At 43.0% G+C, this 22,360-nt stretch overlaps 1 protein-coding gene across 8 annotated transcripts in view; it reads left to right on the top strand.

The window, feature by feature from the left end:
• The first annotated feature begins 2,367 nt into the window (after positions 1 to 2,367).
• The window catches only part of ZNF462 (zinc finger protein 462), a 158,175-nt gene continuing 138,182 nt past the window's right edge, over positions 2,368 to 22,360 (top strand). For 3 of the 8 annotated variants that reach the window (XM_060269180.1, XM_060269182.1, XM_060269173.1), the window contains exon 1: positions 2,368 to 3,168. The gene's annotated coding sequence lies outside the window, so the exon portion shown is untranslated. The other 5 variants (XM_060269175.1, XM_060269181.1, XM_060269176.1 and 2 more) reach the window with 5 other exon arrangements.

Raw genomic sequence — 22,360 nt, 5'->3', positions numbered from 1 at the left:
CAGGTTCCAAGTTGTCTAGGGCTCAATATGTTAACAAGAGGACCTTGAACATTGTTGGGTAGCTGACTGGCAGTTCCTTCAACGGCTTATGGGTGTCATTTGCTTGTGTCCAGTTGCTCCACTCAATAACCTGGTCTCACCATTCTGTACCAGCTGCAATTCCAGACCAAAACAAAACCAGGAGGGGGAAAATGCTTTAAGAAATGCTACCTCAGCCTGATCAATATCCAAACTACACTAGGGAAAAAAGGTATATAGTCAAAATAATAGAATGTGGGAAGAATGTGAGAACCGACGACACAAATCCCACTGATTTTTTTAAAAAAACCAAATTGAGCCACACCCATTATTATCCATCATCTGCACCAAGGGTAGTCAATGTGGTCCCCTCCAGATGTTGGTGAGCTCCATCATCCCTTACTATTGGCTATTCTGGCTGGGGCTGATGGGAATTGGAGTGCAAGAATGTCTGGAAGGCACCACACTGGCCACCCTGATCCAGTGTTTCCCGAACATAGGTCTCTAGCTCTTTTTAAACCACAACTCCCACCATCCCTAGCTAGCAAGACCAGTTTAAAGCACGTGGCTTCCTCAAAAGAATAAATGGAACTGTAGTTTTTACCCCTCACAGTTAGTTCCCTTAATAAGCATCAGTGCCAAGATTATTTGGGGGAAGCTATGTTCTTTAAATGGGACACGGGTGGCGCTGTGGGTTAAACCACTAAGCCTAGGGCTTGCCGGGGGTGAGCTCCCGTTGCTTGGTCCCAGCTCCTGCCAACCTACCAGTTCAAAAGCACGTCAAAGTGCAAGTAGATAAATAGGTACCACTACAGCGGGAAAGTAAACGGCGTTTCCATGTGCTGCTCTGGTTCACCAAAAGTGGCTTAGTCATGCTGGCCACATGACCTGCAAGCTGTATGCTGACTCCCTCGGCCAATAATGTGAGATGAGCGCTGCAGCCCCAGAGTTGGTCAAGACTGGACCTAATGGTCAGGGGTCCCTTTACCTTTATGTTCTTTAAATACCCTTTAAATGGGTGCACAGTTAATTTAAGAATTGAGAATAACACCAGAGATATAGCCGTGGAAAAATGCAGGGAAGTTTGAAGTTTGCTGTCTCCTGGTTACTTATTTGATCAGAGTCTTCATCCTTTTGCCATTTCCACATTTGTTTTTGGCTCCTTGACTTTGGGCATCAACTGGTTTCTAAAGCTTGAGTTGAATCGCCTTCCATGCCTTAATTAAAGTCTAACACTTCAAAGAAGATCTCAGCTCTCTCTCTCTGGTTTCTCAAGGCTTCTCATTCCAGGGAGAGGGTTTCCCCATCCCAAAATCTGTTCAAAAGAAGCTTTTAAGGTTCTCCTCCTCCTCTGATCCAGTTTGAGGTCTAAAAGAAATCATCAAGAAGATTCAATAGTGGCACGTCTTCCCATTCAAATTGCTTTCCTCTCCACTACAGTGTTTATTGATTTTCCAATGCTAACTTCATCTCCCTCCCTCTCAGTACCAGATTAAAGTCTGGAAGGTATTAGATTTGCCATGGAGGGGGAATATAAGGCTGGGAATGGGAGACACCCCCCACCCCCAGTCACTCAAAAAAAATAAAATTCTCTGAAGAGGTTCAGAACGATTTCTTGGGGAAATGAAGATGCTGAGATATAATAACTTCATCTTTGCCTTCTTCCTTGCCTTCAAGGTGATGACACCTTATCATTTGGGAATCTTGATTGTTACCTGCTTTCCATAGACTAGTGTACACAGAGGCAACCACAGAAGAGGCAGACAACGGAGGGGGTGGGGAGAAGGTGGCACCAAAGTTTTATTTTAAAAATTAAAGTGGGGTTCCGCGGTAGCCCAAACATTGCACGAGGCTTTTTTTAAAGTAGCAGGAGCGCTTGCTCCTCAACGCTGCAAAAGCTCCCTTCCTTTGTGTGTGTGTGCTTGGGGAAGAACTCAAACGACAAAGAGTCTTTATTTCCGGGAGAAGACTTCAAAATACGTGCTAGAAATGGACAATTTGAGCCCTTTCTTTCTCCGCCAACCCTCCCCTTCCAACATGCAAGCTAAAAAGAGGAGGGGGGGGGAAATTAAAATCAACCACGTGGTAGATCTATGCCTTTTAAAAAAAAATACAAAAAAAACCCCACCACACTTTGCCACCTCCAGTTGCATTTATGTTCCTTCACCCTCCTCAGGGAGACAAAAAAAACACACACACAACCAAGAGGGAAATATTTAAAGTCTCTCCTAGATTGACGTATCTCAGGGATCAGCTTAGGTGACAAGAAGGCGCATCTTGAGTGCCAGGGGGAAAACCCGGGTGGCGCTCGGCTTTTATTCAGCAGAACTTGCCATGGCTGGTAGGAAAAGGCGAGGATGACCCAGCAGAGGGAGAGCCGCGGGCGAGGGGCTTCTCCCAGCACCTCCAAGGCTGGCGAGAGCTGGAGGTTTCTGGAGGCAACCAGGTTGCAAGGACTCTCCCAGGTCTCTTTTTCTCCTCGCCCTGCTCAGGAAGCCTGGGAGCGCCTCAGAAATCATCTCCCAAGAGGACTTTAAGTTTGGAGCCACCTTCTGCTGCTGCTGCTGCTGCCTTCATCTCCACCACCTCCTCCTCCATCTCTGAAGATCTTCCCACCCCCACCTCTCCTGCCCCTTCTCCTCCTCCTCTTGCCTTTCCCCCTTTCTCTCTCTCTCTCTCCACCACCCCCGTGGTTGTTGTTGTTGTTAGAAAGCCTTCTTGCACCCCCTGGTGCTCTTGCGTTTTGTGTGTGGTAGGCAAGGAGATTGTCTTCTCTCTCTCCCTCTCTCCCTCTTGGTTGCTCATTATTCAGAGAGAGACACACAGAAGGGTTGAGTGAGAGAGAGAGAGAGAGACGGATATCTCAGGTCATCTGCAGTTGCAGCAAGCCAGTGAAGGAGAGAGGGAGAGGGGGAGAGAGAGAGAGAGGGGAGGGAGAGGAGAGAGAGAGAGAGAGAAAAAAAGCAGGGAAAAAGATGGCGATCCTCCATTGCTGAGACCTGGCAAGGAGCACATGAGAACCTCAGCAAAGAGAAAAAAAGAAAGGAGCAACTTCCACAACAATTGCAAGAAGAAGAGGAGCGAGAGGCAGGAGGAGACGGGAAAAAGAACCCAGCCGCCGCCGCCGCCACAAGCAACCGGGACCTTCCTGTAAGTTCTGGCCTTTGAAGCCCATCTCGGGTCTTGGAGGAGCAAAAGAGGGGGAAAGAGCAAAGCGAGGTTCTCCTTTTGGGGCTGTCCCACCACCACCTCGGGGGGAGCTTGGAGAACCGAGGAGATCCATTCATTCAGGCGAGCTGGAGGAATTCGAGCACACAAAACACAAGGTGGTGGCGGCGGCGGACCCGGTGGTTTTGTTGAGAGGAGAGGAGAGAGAGAGAGGTCTCTCTGTGTCTCCTGTAATGGGGGAGGAGGAGGTGGTGGTGGTGGAGCTGGTGGGAGGAGGAGGAGGAAGGAAGGCAGTTAATTAATTTTGTGTTGTTGTTGCATTTAAGGCGGCTGTGGGGCGAGAGAGAGAGAAGTGTGAGGAGCGCGGCCGAGAAGTGTGTTGTGGGGGCACTTGGGGGTTTGGCTGTGTGGGGAAGTGACTGGATCTCCCAGGCGCTGGGAGAAGAGAGAGAGAGTGGGGGGGGGGGAGGAAAAAAGCTCTCTTGAGCTGCCTCGACCGGTGACCTCTTTCTTTCTTTCCTTCCTTCCTTCCCTCCTTCCTTCTTTCTTTGCTTTCTCTTTCTCTCTCTTTCTGCGCCTCCTCCTCCTCCTCTTCTTCCAAAATCTGGTCCCTCTCTCTCAGGCAGGTAGACTGGACCTTCTTCTTCTCCAACCACCCCCCCCCCCAAAATTACACCTACCCACCCACCCCAGGCATACATAACCAAGGCTCTCTCCCGCCTTTCCTCAAGTTGAGCTGCTGCTAGTGGTGGGGGTCCTTCCTTTCTGAAAAGGGTTGCCTTGGAATAGGACAGCGGTGGAAGCTGGAGAGAAGCCATTACAACACAGTTTTTGCTCTTTGCTTTGAGAAGGGAAGAAAGGAAAAAGAGAGAGAAAAGAGATAGGGGGGGTTCAACAGAGAGCCTCACTTCTTGCTCGGTTCCCTGGTGTCCATGGCTTTCCAGGGAATGAGAAGCAGCTGAGCTTTCCCCCCTTTCATTCCCCTCCTCCTCCCCCCTCTTTCTTTATCTCCTTGTCCTCCATTTGCAAGCTGTCTGCTTTGGTTCCAGTCCAGACTCCAAAACACAAAGCTACTCCTCTTTCGCGCGGGCACACACACAATCTCCAGGCATTTCTCACCCTCTTTCTTCCCTGAGCTTTATACTTTCTACTTCTGCATGAGGGTGTGTGTATGTGTGGAAGGGAAAGGGAGATCCTGGCTCTGGAGATCTGAAGAGATCTCAGCTTGCAATCCTCTGTTGTGATGAGATTCTCAGCCTTTTTCTCTCCCCCCCTTCTTTTTTCCAACCCAGAGAAAGTTTGCTCCTCTTGGTTTTTTGGGAAGGACCTTCTAGGAAGGGGGGGGAAAGGTGGCGAGATATGGGGTTGCTTTCTGCTGATGCTTTTGTGTGCATGCCTGCTTGTCTCATGAAGCTACTTGCATGTCTAAGAGGAAGTGAATAGTTGGACAGAGGGCTGTGATCTGAGTCAGGTAAGCCATGTCATGTTCTCTAGCTCCACCAGAAAATGGAGGAGAGGGAGAGCAAGGGCAGGCTTTTCCAGTAGACAAAGCTGAGATGGGAAGTGCTCATGCAATTATGGATGTTTCTCCATTTTTTCCTGAAGCTTTGTTGGCAAAGCCTGGCTTGACATTTTTTCCCCTCCAGTGAGCAATGTTTTTTGATGTCTCTTCTCTTTCTGACTCCAGGAAATGGACGATTTGAGGAAGTTTCATAGATTCTTTTCATAGATTCTCCAGAGACAGGCAGAGAGTGAGAGACCTGTGCTCAAAAGGACATATTCCCCCCCCTGCTTTTTTTATAGTTTCATTTTTGAAACCAACCTCTTTTAGATGTAACTTTTGGGTTGAACTTCATGGCCTTCAAGAGGCTGCTTCAGTTGACCAAAGACGTGCTTCGTTGTTGTTGTTGTTTTTGGGAAAAAAGGAATAAATATCTGATGAGCCTGACAGTGTTATTCTGCAGCATGACATGAAATCAATGTCAATCAAGCAAATTTTGTGATAGCCTCGCAGTGGACATTCAAATTGATGGTATCTCCTGAAAGTGTTGCAATTTTGGCAAATAATTTGGAGCTGCGTATGTACTTTGATTTTTATTTTTTTTAAAAAAATATATGAACCATGCAATTATGAATAATTCTGAAATTCCATAAGGCATCTTTAAGGCTCTGTAATTCATGGAGGAATTTCTCTCATTGTTCTCCCCTCCCCCTTCCTAAACCTGACCCTAAACATCAATTATGGAGCTTAGAAATGTTGGAATTTCATTAGAATTATCATCATGATCCAGCCAAACCTAAGTACATTTAAGTTCCATTGATTTCCATGGAAGAGTTACAGTGTGATCCTATACATACCTACACAGAAGTAAGCCCCATTGAGTTCAGTGGAGCTTACACCCAGGTAAGTTGTGTGCAGGACTGTAGCAAGCATGCACTTAACTCTTTTCCATTGAAATCAGTGAGATTTTAAAATGCTGACATTTGTCTGGAACATGAATTCTATTTTTAGATGTAAATATGGGATGCTAATATTTCAACAATATGATGGCAATTCAGAAAAAGATGGCATTTTTCTTCTTCTCACCTTTGTTTCCAGCTTCTAATTAGGAATACTCCAGGGTCATCTGAAGTTGATGAAAAATTAAATCTGTAGAGTCACCAACAGTAGCTGCAGCCTAACACTTTACTGTGCCTCAAAACAATGACCATGAATAATAAGAGTGTAATTAATGCTCTCTTTGAGAAGTTGGTAAGCAGGGGGTGAAATAATGCAAGTGAGGTAGCCAAAATGTTTGAAATACTGAGAGGAGTTTGGGTTTCCATAGGAAAACTGCAAAAGCAAACTTAAGTGATAGAAATGTAGATATATATGTGTATGTCAAAGATAGCTACAAGTCACCATAAGATAAGGAAACTCCCACATTGCATGATATGCAATCAACAAAATGGTCATTTCTGAAAATGTTAAATTTTGGATGATAGACCTTGGTGGGTTTGTCTATGTTATCTGTGTTACTGATAAAACACTAGCCCTATCTATTTTTTTAAAAAAAATCATGGGAAATAGTTGATTTTACTAGTTAACTTTTGGTTGTGGTTGCACATTTCTTTCCTCAAACTTCTGAGTTCTTTCTAGCTGGTGAACAAAGCACAATGGTTCATTGCCGAGACATTTATTGCATAATCTTTCATGATGTTGTGGTAGGCCCAATCCATTGCTCGCTGATGCCAACGAGTTCCATTTTTCCTTTGCTTTAGCAGACACTGAGTCAAACTGCTATTGTTTTCTCCCCGTGATGAATCTATTCATATGCACAAATATCTGTTCATAAGAACTTGGTTTACCTGTTTCAGAGTTATGGATGGTTGCTCTCTGATATATGAAGGTAAAGATAGCACAGGCAGAATTAAATTTACAGGACAATTGGTAGAGTTGGGGTGAATGGTCTTTTGTAAGAGACCTGTTTTAAACTCAGCTTGAAGGTGGTTTCGTCATCAGTGGTTGGTGATGGGTGTTGCAAAACAAACAAACAAACAAGCAAAGGGCCAAGACTCTTCTTGCTAATAAAAACCACTTTGACTAGGACAGCTTCCATCAAAAACTGCTGTTCACTTTGCATGAACACCGCAATCTCGCTTCTTGCTCAGAAAATAGAAAAGAGTTTCTAAGCGCTATTTTGCACATGTGTGTCTCAGTACTTGATGGTCCCTCTTGACTTGCATGGAATATGTGAACTGAGATGGTGCTTGAGATGGTGTCAGGTGATCTGGTGTTCGAGCTTGCTTTGAGACTCTTTGAGAAAATTACTCATGCACCCATTACATACTGGCTGCTTATCTACTTATTTCTTCAGTGAGTTAATTTTATTTTAGGGATTCCTTTCTCTTTTGGGCTTGTGGTTGAGTTTGTCTTGAGGAGATGAGAGAGGGAGGGAAGTAGTTTATCACCCTTTCCCACGGAAATCAGAGATATCATTCAATTGTTAACCTATTTAATTGTTCTACAAGGTGAAGAATTTGCCATGTTCATAATGAGATGACTAGTGTAAGAAAATGTAGGTCTTTTGAAGATTTAGCTTGATATTCTATGATCAACGTCAACAGTAGTCAAAAGCTACTCAGATCTACTTTTCTTTTTAATTCTTCTATGTTTTGGGGGGTCTTCGGTGACCCAAAGAACTTCCCCCTACAACCTGTGATATTTCATCCTTCATGTATTCTCCTACAATACCAGGTATATTACTCAACAGTTTCTCAGAACCTGGCTTGTAACTGAGATGGTTTGTTAGTAATTTAAGGGTTTTCATTAAAATGGGAGGTCAGTAAAAGTGAGTTCAAGGTAAGGGATGTCTAAATGACCCCCTAAAGTGATTTTAAAAAAATTACAAAAAACCCACTAATTTGGTGTTGATGTAGCTGTTAAGGAGGTGTTAAACATTTGTTGTTGTTTGTTCAGATCCTTGGGTGGTTTTTGAATTGCAGGAAAAATATATGAGTGTCAATTAGAGTTCAAAGGAACTATCACTGCTGAATCTAGATGTCATCCTTGATAGGAATCTTCTATCTCTTTTGTAAGAAATGTATACTTCTTTGTGCTTCCTGTAATTTCTCTGTACTATAAGCAATAATCCTTAATATGATTTCACAGTTATATTTTATATTGCCAAATACCATTTATTTATTTTTTAAAAAACCTAAATGGTGGTGTATGTGACCCTGATATATGATTAGCGGGGTGGTTTTTTATTAACTTAGGAGGGTTAAAAATGAAATAATTGTATCACAGTTATATGTAGAGACAAGTTGTGTTCCAATATCAGTTGGCCAGATGGAATTTTATGGTGACAATTAATGGTAAAAAGAAATGCGTTTCATGAAAATAATTTTATTGCTAGAAAGGAAATACTGAAGTCTTATAATAATCCAAATCTAAGTTTTGAGGAAGGGTAGTCAAAGAGAATATTCTTGAAATAGATATTTTTGGGTGTGGGAATAGTGGAGGTAAGCTAAAAGCAACTTCTGCAATGTTTCCATGGATTATATTCAATATTACACACTTAGAATTGCACCAGATTTAAGACTCTACTAATCTTCCTCTCTGTGTAATGGAGCTAATTTCTCCAATGAAGCTGAAGAACATAGGTCTGTCATTAAAACTGTGAAAACGCAAAGAGAATGAAATTTGGATGTTGATGAATATCTATGAAAAGACAGAAGTTCAAGCACAATGCTGGTTAACACTCATTGTTGAGGCTGGGAGGAAGTAGGTGGGCAAGACTATCTATAGTTAGCTAAGCTGTAGCCAAGAGTTCACCAGGCTTTAAGATGTTGCAAAGAGCAATCTTGAAGGAATAGAGGATCCTTATCTTCTGCTGACAAATCAAGAAAACCATGCTTAATAGGTACTGATTGTATCAGATTCTTGAGGAAGTACTAATTTGTCTTTTGACCACCCTCTTCTTTCTCAGTGAGTATTATAACAACAACCATGGCTAGAAAGCTATTTTATTTGGGTGCTTGAAGCACTTTCCCCAAATTTTATTTTAATAGGGATGTGTCATATTTCAAGTAACAGAAGTGAATTGCACTCAATAACTCCTATGGTGGTGATTTCTACAAGGAAAAGAAGATGGGTCAGGCCAAATGTTTGATACTGGGAGCAGAGTTCATTCATTCCTGCATTGAAAGGGGGGGGTTGGACTAGATGACCGTTCGTGTCCCTTGCAGCTCTACAATTGTATGATTCCAAGAGGGTTGTTACATTCTTGTATTTAACTTCGAGGCACGTTTCACTCTTGTACTAAAATAGACACCTATGTCATCTTAACCAAGGGGTAGGCATTCACCTTGCAACTGTGGGGTAGCACAGCTACCATATTTTCTAGGGAATGGTATTTTCAGGGAGGTCCTTTGTCATTTCCAGCTGGAACGCAGGCTGCTTCAGGGAATCCTGGTGCGTCCTTACTCCATCCCTGGAAAAATGTCACTGCCATTATATTGGCAGAATGTTGTGTGTATGAGAATCAATGCTTTTAAGGGCCTTTCAAGATACACCTTGCCTCCAACAAGGTGGCTTAATGTTCCAACATCCATGGCAGCCCCTCTTTTTGCATTAAGTTGGGGCATTGCTTAGACCAGTGGTGGCCAAACTTGGCTTTTGGGACTACAATTCCCATCATCCCTGGCCACTGGTCCTGTTGGCTAGGGATGATGGGAGTTGTAGTCCAAAAACAACGGGAGGGCCAAGTTTGGCCACCACTGGCTTAGACAGATTAAAGAAACCTGCAATGAGTAATTATGGAGTCATCGCAACAGTGTACTAGTTGGTGAATAGACCAGTTCATGGAGGCTATTTTTTAATATGAGTAAACGAAAGTTCACGCGGCATACCAGTGTTGCAACAGGCACTTAAAAAAAAAGTATTTGTCGCTTACTGAACCCCAAAATATTCGGCACAGCCAGTACTTAAATATCCGGACCATGGGTGGATATTTATAAATGTATAATCCCCACTTCCGTAAAAAATAAAGTAAGGCAGAATACAGAAAGCTACATTGAATGTTGAAGCTCATGATAGCACTCATGAAATCTTTGGCTACGAGAAATATAGGAGCCACAAGCATAGGTGACTGAAGATTTAGGCAAGGTGGCGCTGTGGGTTAAACCACTGAGCCTAGGGCTTGCTGATCAGAAGGTCAGCGGTTCGAATCCCTGTGACAGGGTGAGCTCCCATTGCTCGGTCCCAGCTCCTGCCAACCTAGCAGTTTGAAAGCACGTCAAATGCAAGTAGATAAAGAGGAACCACTACAGCGGGAAGGTAAACGGTGTTTCCGTGTGCTGCTCTGGTTTGCCAGAAGTGGCTTAGTCATGCTGGCCACATGACCTGGAAGCTATACGCCGGCTCCCTCAGCCAATAATACGAGATGAGTGCGCAACCCCAGAGCCGGTCACAACTGGACCTAATGGTCAGGGGTCCCTTTACCTTTACCTATAGACCAGGCATCCCCAAACTTCGGCCCTCCAGATGTTTTGGACTACAATTCCCACCATCCCTGACCACTGGTCCTGTTAGCTAGGGATCATGGGAGTTGTAGGCCAAAACATCTGGAGGGCCGCAGTTTGGGGATGCCTGTTATAGACCATAGACCCATGAACAGCTATTTTTATAATGGCATATTTTATTGTTATGACCCACCATGGGACCTTGTAGTAAAGTGTGGATAAGAAATTAATTAACTAAGTTACCCTTATCCATAACAGAAGGGTAGACATCTCTGATAATCAGGTGCAGGGTAAGATATGGGGAAAGAAGTTTCTCCATGGGTTCCCAGAGGCATCTGCTTGGATACTATTGGGAACAGACAGATGCCTTCCTTGAGGCTATGATCTGGTTGAGGAAGGCAATTCTTAGGTTTTGTTTGTTTGTTGCATTAACACTTTTGATCTTTCCTCCTTCCAGACTTGCACTTTTCTGATAACAAGAGTTCACAATGTTACTAGGTTTTTTTAATCTGTCCTTCCATCTATCTATCATCTATATCTATCTATCTATCTATCTATCTATCTATCTATCTATCTATCTATCTATCTATCTATCTATCTATCTATCTATCTATCATCTATCTATCTATCTATCATCTCTATCTATCTATCTATCTATCTATCTATCTATCTATCTATCTATCTATCCATCATCTATCTATCTAATCTATCTTCTTCTTATTCATCATCATCATCATCATCATCATCATCTTTGTTTATGCCTTCCCCTAACCATTTTATGTTTCTTTTGAAGTTTAGGAAATCGTAAAAGTGTTAAGCATTTCTCTTTCTTCTTTTTATAACCAGGAAAAGAATATGCAATTCTGGGTGAAGATGTTGGGGTGAAAGTGTCTGTAGAGCAGGCTTATGTCTTTTCTGTGCGTGTTTTTTTTTAATATGTAAAAAATATATTTAGAACAGTGATAATAAATTCTTGAATGTAAAGGTGATAGCTGCTGCTGGGAGAGATACAGTTAACATTGTAATAGATGAACTTCACTATGGCAGTATTCCAGATGAGTTGACTGTTGAAAATAAAATGTTCCAGAAGAACTGGGAGAACAGGAAAGAAGCTAAAATAGCATGGTTTGTATGCCAGTGCTGAGAGAAGAAAGAGGAGGGGGAAGGCACAGAGAAGATAATTATCTTAAGTTAAACTATCTTCTTGGTTGAAGGGAACAGAATTTCAGAGATGCATCTGAATTATTTCTTGACTTCATCTGTTGGTGTCATCTCCGAGGCATCGGAGCATCTTCTTCTGCTTCCTTTTTTTTTCCTTCAAGAGGGTACAGAATTAGAAAATGGGAGAACTTTGTGACAATTGATGTAGCACTATGACAAGTAGACTTTTAAAAATTGCATTGCGTGCTCTAAACTGAAAATGGAAAAAATGGTGGGCCAAGGCACTTGGGTGTTTACAGCAGGCACCCCCAAACTGCGGCCCTCCAGATGTTTTGGCCTTCAACTCCCATGATCCCTAGCTAAGAGGACCAGTGGTCAGGGATGATGGGAACTGTAGTCTAAAACATCTGGAGGGCCGAAGTTTGGGGATGCCTGGTTTACAGTTTCAGTTGGATCTATGCAGGATGAGCTGGTAATAAACTTGATAGATTGGTAGACCAGTCTAATGTGTCAAAGACTAGTTGAGTGGTCAGAGCATTATTATTTTTAAAATAATAGCAAAGGACGGGATTTGGCTAATTACATAATGGCTCCCTACTGAAAGACTAGTAGTTTTATAGAGCACCGTGCCTGTTCACATCAAGGGCTCTCCAGTCCAAAGCAAGTGGAGTGGACTGGCTGGTAGACTTGACTCTTGGGCACTTGTTGGTTGTTCCTCTTTTAATTAGAATCATAGAATTGTAGAGTTGGAAGGGACCCTGAGGATCATCTAGTCCAACCCCCTGCAATGCAGGAATAGGCCCATACGGGGATCGAACTTGCAACCTTGGCGTCATCAGCACTTTTTGCTATCTCATTAAGAAGAAGTAGACCACATGGTGTGACCAGTTTAAGAGAGGGGAGGACATTCTTGCGGGTGATGGCAAGTTGTAGTTGGAAATTTGCATTTGTGTGCAGAGAGAGAGAGAGAGAGAGAGAGAGAGAGAGAGAGAGAGAGACAGAGTCCTGCAACACTTTGGAATCAAGGGAGCTTTTCAATCTCGCCATTGCTATCAGATGACTTCATGATGCAATTACCGCTTACGCAAGGAAGTTCTTGACACTATAGAATATTCTACAGATAACAATGGTTAATTCTGACTGGTTAGTCGACTGTCATCTCAACCTGGCTAGCCCTGAAGATTATTTAAAGGTAAAGGTAAAGGGACCCCTGACCATTAGGTCCAGTCGTGACCGACTCTGGGGTTGCGGTGCTCATCTCACTTTACTAGCCGAGGGAGCCGGCGTACAGCTTCCAGGTCATGTGGCCAGCATGACAAAGCTGCTTCTGGCGAACCAGAGCAGCACACGGAAACGCCATTTACCTTCCTGTTTATCTACTTGCACTTTGACGTGCTTTCAAACTGCTAGGTTGGCAGGAGCTGGGACTGAGCAACAGGAGCTCACCCCATCGCCGGGATTTGAACCACCGACCTTCCGATCCGCAAGCCCTAGGCTCAGTGGTTTAACCTGCAGCGCCACCCGCGTCCCTAAGATTTATTTAGGTTGCATTAAGTGTATACTTTACTCCCCTCCCCAAATCATGACCACTGGATAGTAAAACTCAACTGCATGACCCTAGTCGGGTGAAAGTGGCTTGTGACCGAGTCCTATTGGAATCTATGACACAATTAAGTCAAAAGTGACTAGCAAGTCTTACTATACTTAATGGGACTTACGTACCGGAAATAATTAATTTTAGCCAGATCGTGGCCTGAATGTAGGACCAAATACAAGAACAGCACTTACCTTTTTCTTCCATTAGCCCCCTATTGTTCTTGAGGAGAAAATCAGTTGGAATGCTGCTCAGTAACAAAAGATACTCAGGTGAGGAAGAATTGCATGACCTCAGGAAAGACATGGTGTAATACCAGTGATAAATTGGGTGTGTAACCCTTCACACTGGTGATGTGAGCAGCTTTGCTTTTACAGTAGTTGTGTAGCCTTTCCCATAAAGTGAGTGGCTGGCATGAATTATGGGCCCTTCCAGTGCTAGCTTAGCCATAAGGGAGCTACTTTCCCATGAGGAGCTCTTCCTGCATGGCCAGAGTAGTGTTGAATTAACTCAAGCACTTGGCTTAGGACTATGTGGAATCAGCTGACTGGGAGTGCTGTTTTTCTTGAAAGGACACAGTTGGCCCTTGCCAGCAGGAGTCCTGCTTAAGTAGAGTAATAGTGAAAGGGTTGGGTTTCTCTCTGCTTGGGTAGGATTGCATAGACACTCAACATGAGGGGTGAGGTTCTGGGAGCGAGTTGTGTTCAGTGGTTTTGTAGACCTTCTCAATTTTCCCTCCAGCAATTCCATTCTCTGCAGTAATCGCAGCAACAACCACTAACTTTGGAGTTGCTTGGCTGGGTGTATGTACATGCCAAAGGTGTTAGTATATTTCCAGCATTATAACGATCCTAAAAAGAGTCTTCAAAAAATGTCTGGCGTATCTGTTTAAAACCTGTATATATGGCTCCTGGTGGTCTTCCTTCCAGGGATTGCTCAAAACCACTTCACCTTAGCTTCAGCAGTTGCATTTGCCGCCAATTTTTTATCTGGTCTTTATTGGCAAAAAGGAAACATTCTGCTTCTACTGACTTTGCTTTTCCTCTGGTTAACCAACCCCAACCTTGCTTTGTGTGTGGGTACGTGACCGAAGAGATAGTTGAAAGCACAGATTGTGTTGCAGGAAAGGTTTCTATTAAATGATCTGGTGAGTTCTGATGTCCCAAGTTGGTCATCGGTGGAAAGAACAGAAAAACCTCTGGAGGAAGTCATAAACGTTCTGAAAAGCGACATTGTTTTGTGCTGCCATGTACAAGTGATTAGCAAAGGAACAAAGCTATTGTTTTTGATTAGGGGGAAGTAAAATGCATTGCTGCTGATACAATATTCACTGAAAAGGTATGGTGAGGTAATTTACTTATTTTTACTGGGAGTTAAACTTGTGCAGACCGGGTAAACAGTGAATTGTTTTAAGCATTTAGTTAATTCTATGCAGCTTCACCAGTGAGTGTTCGGTAAAATTGCTTCCTGAGAGTAATGACTGTGGAGGCACTGCAAGCATTGGCATATCTTGACAGCTATCATAAAGATGTTTGCATTTGTATTTTGCCCTGTTACTCAGAGTGATTCACATACACCAGCTCAACAATTCCTACTGCAGCCTTGTAATGTACCTTAGTATTATTACCCCCACATTGTAAATGGGGCTTGGAAGGGAGGCTGAGCGGAAAGTTGCCATTTAAGGCCATCTGGGAAGTTAATGGCTGAGATGAGATTTGAACCAGAGATTTCCTAACTCACAGCTCCCATCAGCCAGCTATCACAAGGTATGAAGGTGAAATGGACAGCATCAACCAAAGAAGACTTGTGTCCTCAGAGAATGCTAAGTCCTTTTAGTAGCCCAGTTGGTTAGAGCAGGCATCCCCAAACTTTGGCCCTCCAGATGTTTTGGACTACAATTCCCATCATCCCTGACCACTGGTCCTGTTAGCTAGGGATCATGGGAGTTGTAGGCCAAAACATCTGGAGGGCCGCAGTTTGGGGATGCCTGGGTTAGAGCATGGTGCTCAAAACGTCAAGGTTGCAGGCTCCATCCTCGTATGGGACAGCTGCGTATTCCTGCATTGCGGGGGGTTGGCCTAGATAGATCAGAGGTTTTCAACCTTGTTGAGTCCATGGCTCCCTTGACCAACTGCATTCTTTCTGTGTCACCCCTTTTTCGAACACCCTCACTTGTGGAGTGTTCCCTCAGCCTCCTCTCCTCTCCCCTCTCCCTGGGAGTCCTCTGGGTAGCTGCTGCTGCTGTCCCTTATTTCTGAGCTGCCCTCCCTGCCCCAAAGAGAGGTGCCTCCTAGAGGCACCATTCACCTGCAGAGCGTATAGCCAGGGCTGCTGCAATAAACAGCTGTACAAGCCTTTGGGAGGCAGAAATGCGAGAGGGCATCAGAGGAGGGAGGGAAGGAAAGAAAGAAAGAAAGAAAGAAAGAATGAAAGGGAAAGTGGCCAGTGTTGACCTTCAAGGCATTCAAGGCACCCCAGGGTGCCATGGCACACTGGTTGAAAACCAGTGCGCTACATAGTCAGGGCAAAGTCAGGGAATTTGGACTGTTTCCTTTTGCACGCTGGTTGAAAACCACTGGACTACCATGATTCTCAAGGTTCCTTCAAACTCTAATTCTATGAACCTATATATGCTTCAAATCATTCTTTGCATATTATGAGGGCTTTGTTGTTTTTTTAAATATGGTTTACACTGGCCTGCAGGACTGCTGACGTGACTATTTGGAGGGTGGTTGCTATTTACTCCACCCTGCTGAGCCTTTTGTCTCTCCCTCTCTCCCTACTACTTTACATTGCAGTTAATTACTTAGTAATTATCAAGGGAAAGGAATGACCTGTGGCACAACATTCTTGTGAAACCATCTGACATCTCGTAAAGCCTTCTGACACCCGAAGCATCTAAAGCTGTCTAGGAAATTAAGATATGTGATGTTAAAACCACCGAGTGGCTCATATTAATGGAATGCGTTGGAAAGAGCCTAAAAAGTGGGACCTCGGCTGATGTCACCACAGCAGGGTTGGCTTTCAAAGGATGCAAGGATCACTGTCAGGAAAAGGAAACGAGACACACAGGAGCGGAAAGCAGGCAGAGCTGTTGAGCAAGCACAAAAGTAGGTTAAGACATTCCATAAGCAATGTGTAGTGGAAACTCTCTGCTAACAGAAGTATCTGCACTGAGGAAGGAGAAGCAAAGTAGGTAATGATGGGGCACGCTAAAAAGAAGACCGTCTTTTGCGAAGCTTTTTTCTATAGAAAGACACACACAACCCCAAAGGCAGTAGACTTCAGAAGAAACACCCACCTTCCACTCCATTCAGTAGACTTCAGATGACAAAGCTTGAGGAAAGGGTTTTCTTTCCTCTTTGGCTTTCTTTTGGTCAACAAGTACTAAAAATGGAAAGCGATGTCATTTGTGAACACTGTCTGGTTCCATGATATTTTGGACAGGTGGCTGAAGAAGAGAAAAACAGCCCCATCAGCAAGGGGGTGGGGTGGGGAGAGAGAGATTCAAACTATAACTGAGGGCTGAAGGTTATGGGAGAAGCTAAAGTGTGAATTTAAGCCTCACGTTGTTATACTGTGTCATAACTAGTTACGTTTTCAATTGAAAATAAAACTTCCCAGGACTATTCCGTCTTATCTAGAAGTGTTGACAAAAATGGAAGCACTAGTTGGTAAAGAAGATTTTCAACTTTTAATGCAATTGATGCCTGGTCAGCAACTCCCTCCTCCAGAGGACCTCTTTTGCAAGGATCTGGAGAGTGCAAAATGGCCTTCTGCTCAGTTCCATGGCTATGGATGCTGTTCATTTATACCTACTGTATTTGCCTCCGAGTTTGGCATTGGGAGAAGGCTGGTTCTATCTAGTGACCCTGAGGGGTGTATGCATTCACCCACATGGGTCTGAAGGCTTCAAATGCAATGATAGAATGGGATGCTACCCACAGGACGTACCACTGGAGGAAGGGGAGAGGTGATTTTTGCTGACTCGCTCTGCAGCCCTCCTCCCTATAGCCCCTGTGGTCCCCAAAGAGCTACTCTGGGGGATCAGAGGACACAGGAACATAGGAAACAGCCTTATTCTGAGTCAGACCATTGGTCCATCTGGCTCAGCAATATCTACACTGGTTGACTGGTGAATTTTGCCTCCCCACCAACTTCCTCCAGTGATGATGATGCTCAGGATCGCTGACTCTTCTGGATAGCTCAGTTGGTTAGAGTGTGGTGTTGATAATTCCATGGTGGCAGTTTCCATTCGCATATGGGACGGCTGCATATTCCTGCATTGGAGGGAGTTGGATTGGGTGACCCTTGGGGTCCCTTCCAACTCTACAGTTCTGTGATTCTGTGAAGAGAAGGAACCCTTCTGTTTGTGGAAGAGCAAGTCTGGATCCAAGCCCAGTACTTTAAATGTCTTTGCTCTATGCTTAAAACCAATGCAGACATGCAGACAAAGCACTCCATTTTTGATCTCCTCCCATCAAGATTTCCATCCCAAGTGTTTTAAATACAGAAACTCATAACCAGTTTGGTGAAAATCGGTGCAATCAATCAGGTTATCTTTACCCACTGTAGTAATTTGTGAAATAATGTGCCTCTTCTTGGAAGAATATGTAGTCTTGTGGTTACCGGTACATATTCTTGGTTGTGGAGATAATGGATTTGTTACTCCAGGAATAATATATACCTGCTTACTAACATGCCCAAGAGATTGGCATTCCAGATTTTTATTTCTCTTTCCTTGTATTGCTGTGTGGAGGTACAGTATAGGGAAGAGGGCTTACTATTTGTGCTCAGTTGACTTCCTCAACGGACAGGCTGTTTGTTCAGAGCAAGATAGGTTTTGTTTCTACAGCAATGATAATGCTCTCTTTCATGCAAAAACATTCGTGTTGGTTATTTCTGTATTTAATAGGGAAAACAAGGTTCAGAAAGTAATATCTAATTCAGGGGCACTAGGTCGGAGAATTCATAGCTGAACACTGATTTGAACCAAATATTCCACAGTTTCATTGGATTGGGCGATAATGGATTCAGACAAACAAGATTTTCACGATTTTGATTAATGGCAAATCATGCTGTTGGTTTCCTCCTTTTAAATGCCACTATTGAAAATGGTTTTCTCCCACTTGCTGTTTTTTTTGATGGTGTTTATTGACTCCATGGTTTTGAAAGAGCGTTTTTAAGATCTCTTAGGCAGAAATCCTAGGCATGCCGACAGGGGAGTCAACCCCACTGAGGACAGTGGGACTAAACATGAATAGGATTTTATTGCCTCTTACACTTTTGTATAGAATGGGACCATATCTGAAATAATAAGCTTAGATTTTGTAAAGAATGCCATTCAGAGCTTGAACTCTAGAGTAGCAGGTTGATTTGGGGAGACATTGATTAAAGTCAATGTCAATTAAATAACCAATTTAAGTTTTACGAGTATCGCATAGTGTTTGGTCTCCACTTGCAATCTTCACTGGGTTGTATTCGGTGCTTGCTGAAAGTTCTTTCTTTTTCTTTTTTTTAAAGGGAGCCTACCCAGATATGTAAAGTTGATATGGATTTTAATACGCAATTTTATATTTTAATGTATATTTTAACTACTGATTTGATTTAGATTTTGAAATTTATTAGGTTAACTTATCGTTAACTCTGATAATTTAAATGTATATTTTATTCTCTGGAAACCACTTAAAGGTTTTTAATGAACAAGCAGTATACAAACTCCTAAAGAGTTCCCACTCATTCTATAATCCCAGTCTCTTCCGAAGAATTAAAATACATTGCTTTGCAACTAAATAGAGACTTTATACTATCTAAGAACATAATCTAAAACATTTGAACATACAGTACAGTGTACTACCAAATAATGGTTTGTAGCCATCCAACTAAGTCATACTTGGAGTGGTCGCACTGACATCGGTGTACATGGCTAACGTACGTCTGTCAATGTCAGTCATCATGCTATGATGATGACTTGGCTGGAATCAACCCTGTATCTTAAATTGCTGAGCAATTTAATGACTTTTTATTTGGGTCTTTATTTACCAACTGGGAATGACAACGAGGAAGAGATCCTTGGCTTGACGACTTGTGTCTCTAAACTTTTTTTCTGAAGCAGAGCCCAGCAGTGAAAAAGCAGGGCAGTGCTTCTCAGTGAGATTGGAAAAGCAATATTCTCATAGTCTTTAAGTCACATTGATTTCTGTGGGAGAATAAAGTGTAGCACTGCTTCCTTTGAAGCCGTAGCTTAGTTGCCTATGTTATTCGGTTGACAGTCATAATATTTGTAGCTTTGTGAAATAATACATGACATGACTTATTGTTTTATCTCCAAAGCGTGATTTCCTCCCACCCCAAATGATTTTTTTTTGCTCCTAAATAGAAAAACATGTTTTAACTCCGTGACCTTGTGCAGACATAACCTTTAACCACAGTTTGTTTTCCTTAACCAGAGGCGTGGTTTTGGATGATCCCATCTAGGTTTATTAAGCCAAGGCAAAAAGGAACCATTTCCCAACTCATACAGTCAAGTCCCTTTTCTCCTCTGTTTCTGGTGTGAGCAATCAAACCAAAAGTCCTTATTAAGCATAGTTTTCCATGTAGTCCAAGCAAGGACACTATACTTGCCAGCGGCGGAACAAGCCAGGATATTGAACCATGGTTTGAAGCTGGCTTTATTCTACACACAGAGAGACAGCTGCACGGTTTGAGCAGAATTAATAAGAATAGAAGTGATGTTACCTTTAGACAGCTAGAGTCCCCGGGAAGTTTAATAAGCTGAGCATGGAGGTGATGGTCTACATCTGCCTCTGCTTGTCCCATCAGCTATGTAAAGAGATACTTCCTCTGCATATGGAAATTCTATATAGCAGTCATAGCTTACTAGCCATTGATACCCTGGCCTCCATGAATGTTTCTACCCCTCCTTAAAGTCGCCCTAAACTAATCATCATCTTCACAATTGAATTCCAAAAATTAAAATAAGCTTTCGATCTTTTTTTTTTAAAGAAGTGTTTCTGCTCGTCATCCCTGTAAATGGCTTCCCAATCAGCTTTGTCAAGTTGACCCTGTGTTAATAGTAACTCTGAGAACAGGAGAAAGAAATTCCCTTGAGCCAATGGAATCTCAGTAGGAACATCCGTGGTATCTCATTTCAACAGTGGCTGTAAACCTCCTCTCATTTAACTCTCAGAAGCCAGTAGCCCATGTCTTAAGAAAAATATGACAACCCTACCCTAGTTGTTCTTAATCTCTGCTGCATATTATATATATATATATATAAAGAAGTTGGGTCTTTGCTGTTCTCGAGCTAAAAGGCTTTCTGGATGTTCCTTCAGGTATAGCTCTCAAGCCACTTCACAGAGGGCAAAATAGGGTGTGACAGCCTTCTGGTCTTCACGTTGGAGATGTTTATTTTAAGCGTTCATGTCTACTTAGCTTTGCTAATGCTATACTGCAATATCAGATGGTCTCTTGAGACTTCAAGGGGTGGGTTGACTATTTTTAGCATGGTGGATGATGTTTCAGATCATGCAATGGTGCTTTGGAGGTTCTGTTACCATATACAGACATGGGTTGCCTCTGTGTGTGTGTGTGTGTGTGTGTGTGTGTGTGTGTGTGTGTGTGTGCACGCTTCAGGTTTTGAAGATGAGATACAATATCTTCATCAACGGTTTGTAAAGGCAAATTCCAACTCTCCAGGAAAGAAAGACAGACGAAGGTAAAGTCTACAATGCCTCATCTTACGGTAGTTTTTAAAAAATGCCCAACAGGCTGCTTATTGTCCCCAGTGAAGTAATTTGATGATGGGGAAAGGCAGTTTGCATATTTTTGCATCCTCGTCATTTGTGTAGCTCCACCAATGGGCATAGTGCTTTGCAGAGTAACAAAATTAAAAGCGGGAGAGAGAAAAGTCCTAGTCGCGAGGAAGCTTGTGAAGTACGTTTCAACAGTATGGGAGACAAAAGAGAGGCGTGATGGAGTCTCCTTGGTGAACTTTCCTGTACTGGAAGTACAGTGGTACCTCGGGTTACAAACGCTTCAGGTTACAAACTCCGCTATCCCAGAAATAGTACCTCAGGTTAAGAACTTTGCTTCAGGATGAGAAGAGAAATCGTGCTCTGGCGGCGCAGCGGCAGCAGGAGGCCTCATTGGCTAAAGTGGTGCTTCAGATTAAGAACAGTTTCAGGTTAAGAACGGACCTCCGGAATGAATTAAGTTCTTAACCAGAGGTACCACTGTAGTGTGAATTCCCATTCCCAACAGAAGTCCCTCCTCAAACAAATTAAACATGGGATCTACGGTTGCTAGCATTGGTTGCTGTTTCAGTGGCTTAGCGCTTTGTTTTGTTTGGTAATTTGCTTCCTGTTTCCTTTTGGCATCAGCGTGGAAGAGCCTAAATCTAGATTTACAAAACTTTTGTTAAGTCCAGCTATCTTAGCATTGTGGCAATAGGAAGAAAATAATGGCTAGATCTTGAGGGAGCCTGTATGCAGATCACTGGAGTCTAATGGAACATGAGTTTAGTTCTGGATTTTTGCCTAACTCCTACAGGTATGGTACTTTCACTGACTTATACCAGTCATCTAATATAAATAAATAATTCAAACTTCAAATCTTTGATCCCCTACTCATTGGGGAAGCTGTGGAATTAAAATAAATCTGAAATAAGTATGTAGTACAGATGAACGCTTAGGGTTTGATGTTCTGATCTTTGTGCAGAAGTATACCCAAATCTTGTAATTTTTTGAGTGGGGGGGGGGAAGGACTGTGCTCGGTGATTTCATTTTAATGTAGGCGATTGCTTGGAGAGCATGAGTTTTTGGTTGAACTTAATGTATCTGATGGGAGTTTATGTGCATTACAGCAGTGAGGGTGCCATAAGATGGCTCATTTTCTCCTTCCTTCATCCATACTCAACCGGCTTCTCTTCTTTCATCACCCTTGTTTATATTGATGAGTCTAGTAGCAAGGGAATACCACAAAGGTCCTTTGTATAAGCATGTCGTTTTGAATTTAAGGACTATTGCTGCAGTCGGCAATTAAAATAACTGAATGAATCAATGAAGGGGGAGATGCAACCAGGGCACTATGAAGGGAGAACTATGTGATTGTTCAGAATACAAGGAGGCATCTATGCTGCTTACGTTTTCAGAGTACCTAAGCTGGCAGATCATTTCAGTTTCCCTCCCTCTCTCCAGAAGATTCCTGTTCTCTGTTGGTGTGTGGTTTCCAATTACTCTTTAGATCATGGTCATCTCAGCAGCCCTGTTGGAGACACACCAGTCGCACTACCCCTGTGTTAGGACCAGAGTTGTGGGTGGGTGTGTAATTTTATTTTATTTTGGTTGTAATGAAATAAAGCTGAATGGGTCTGATCCCAAGAGGGAAGCGAGACCATCTGGATAGCAGAATGTT

This window comes from Zootoca vivipara, chromosome 16, assembly GCF_963506605.1.
Source record: "Zootoca vivipara chromosome 16, rZooViv1.1, whole genome shotgun sequence".
In the NCBI taxonomy this organism is placed as follows: Eukaryota; Metazoa; Chordata; class Lepidosauria; order Squamata; family Lacertidae; genus Zootoca; species Zootoca vivipara.
Note: the sequence above shows the minus strand (reverse complement) of the source record. Positions and strands in the feature narration are given on the sequence as shown.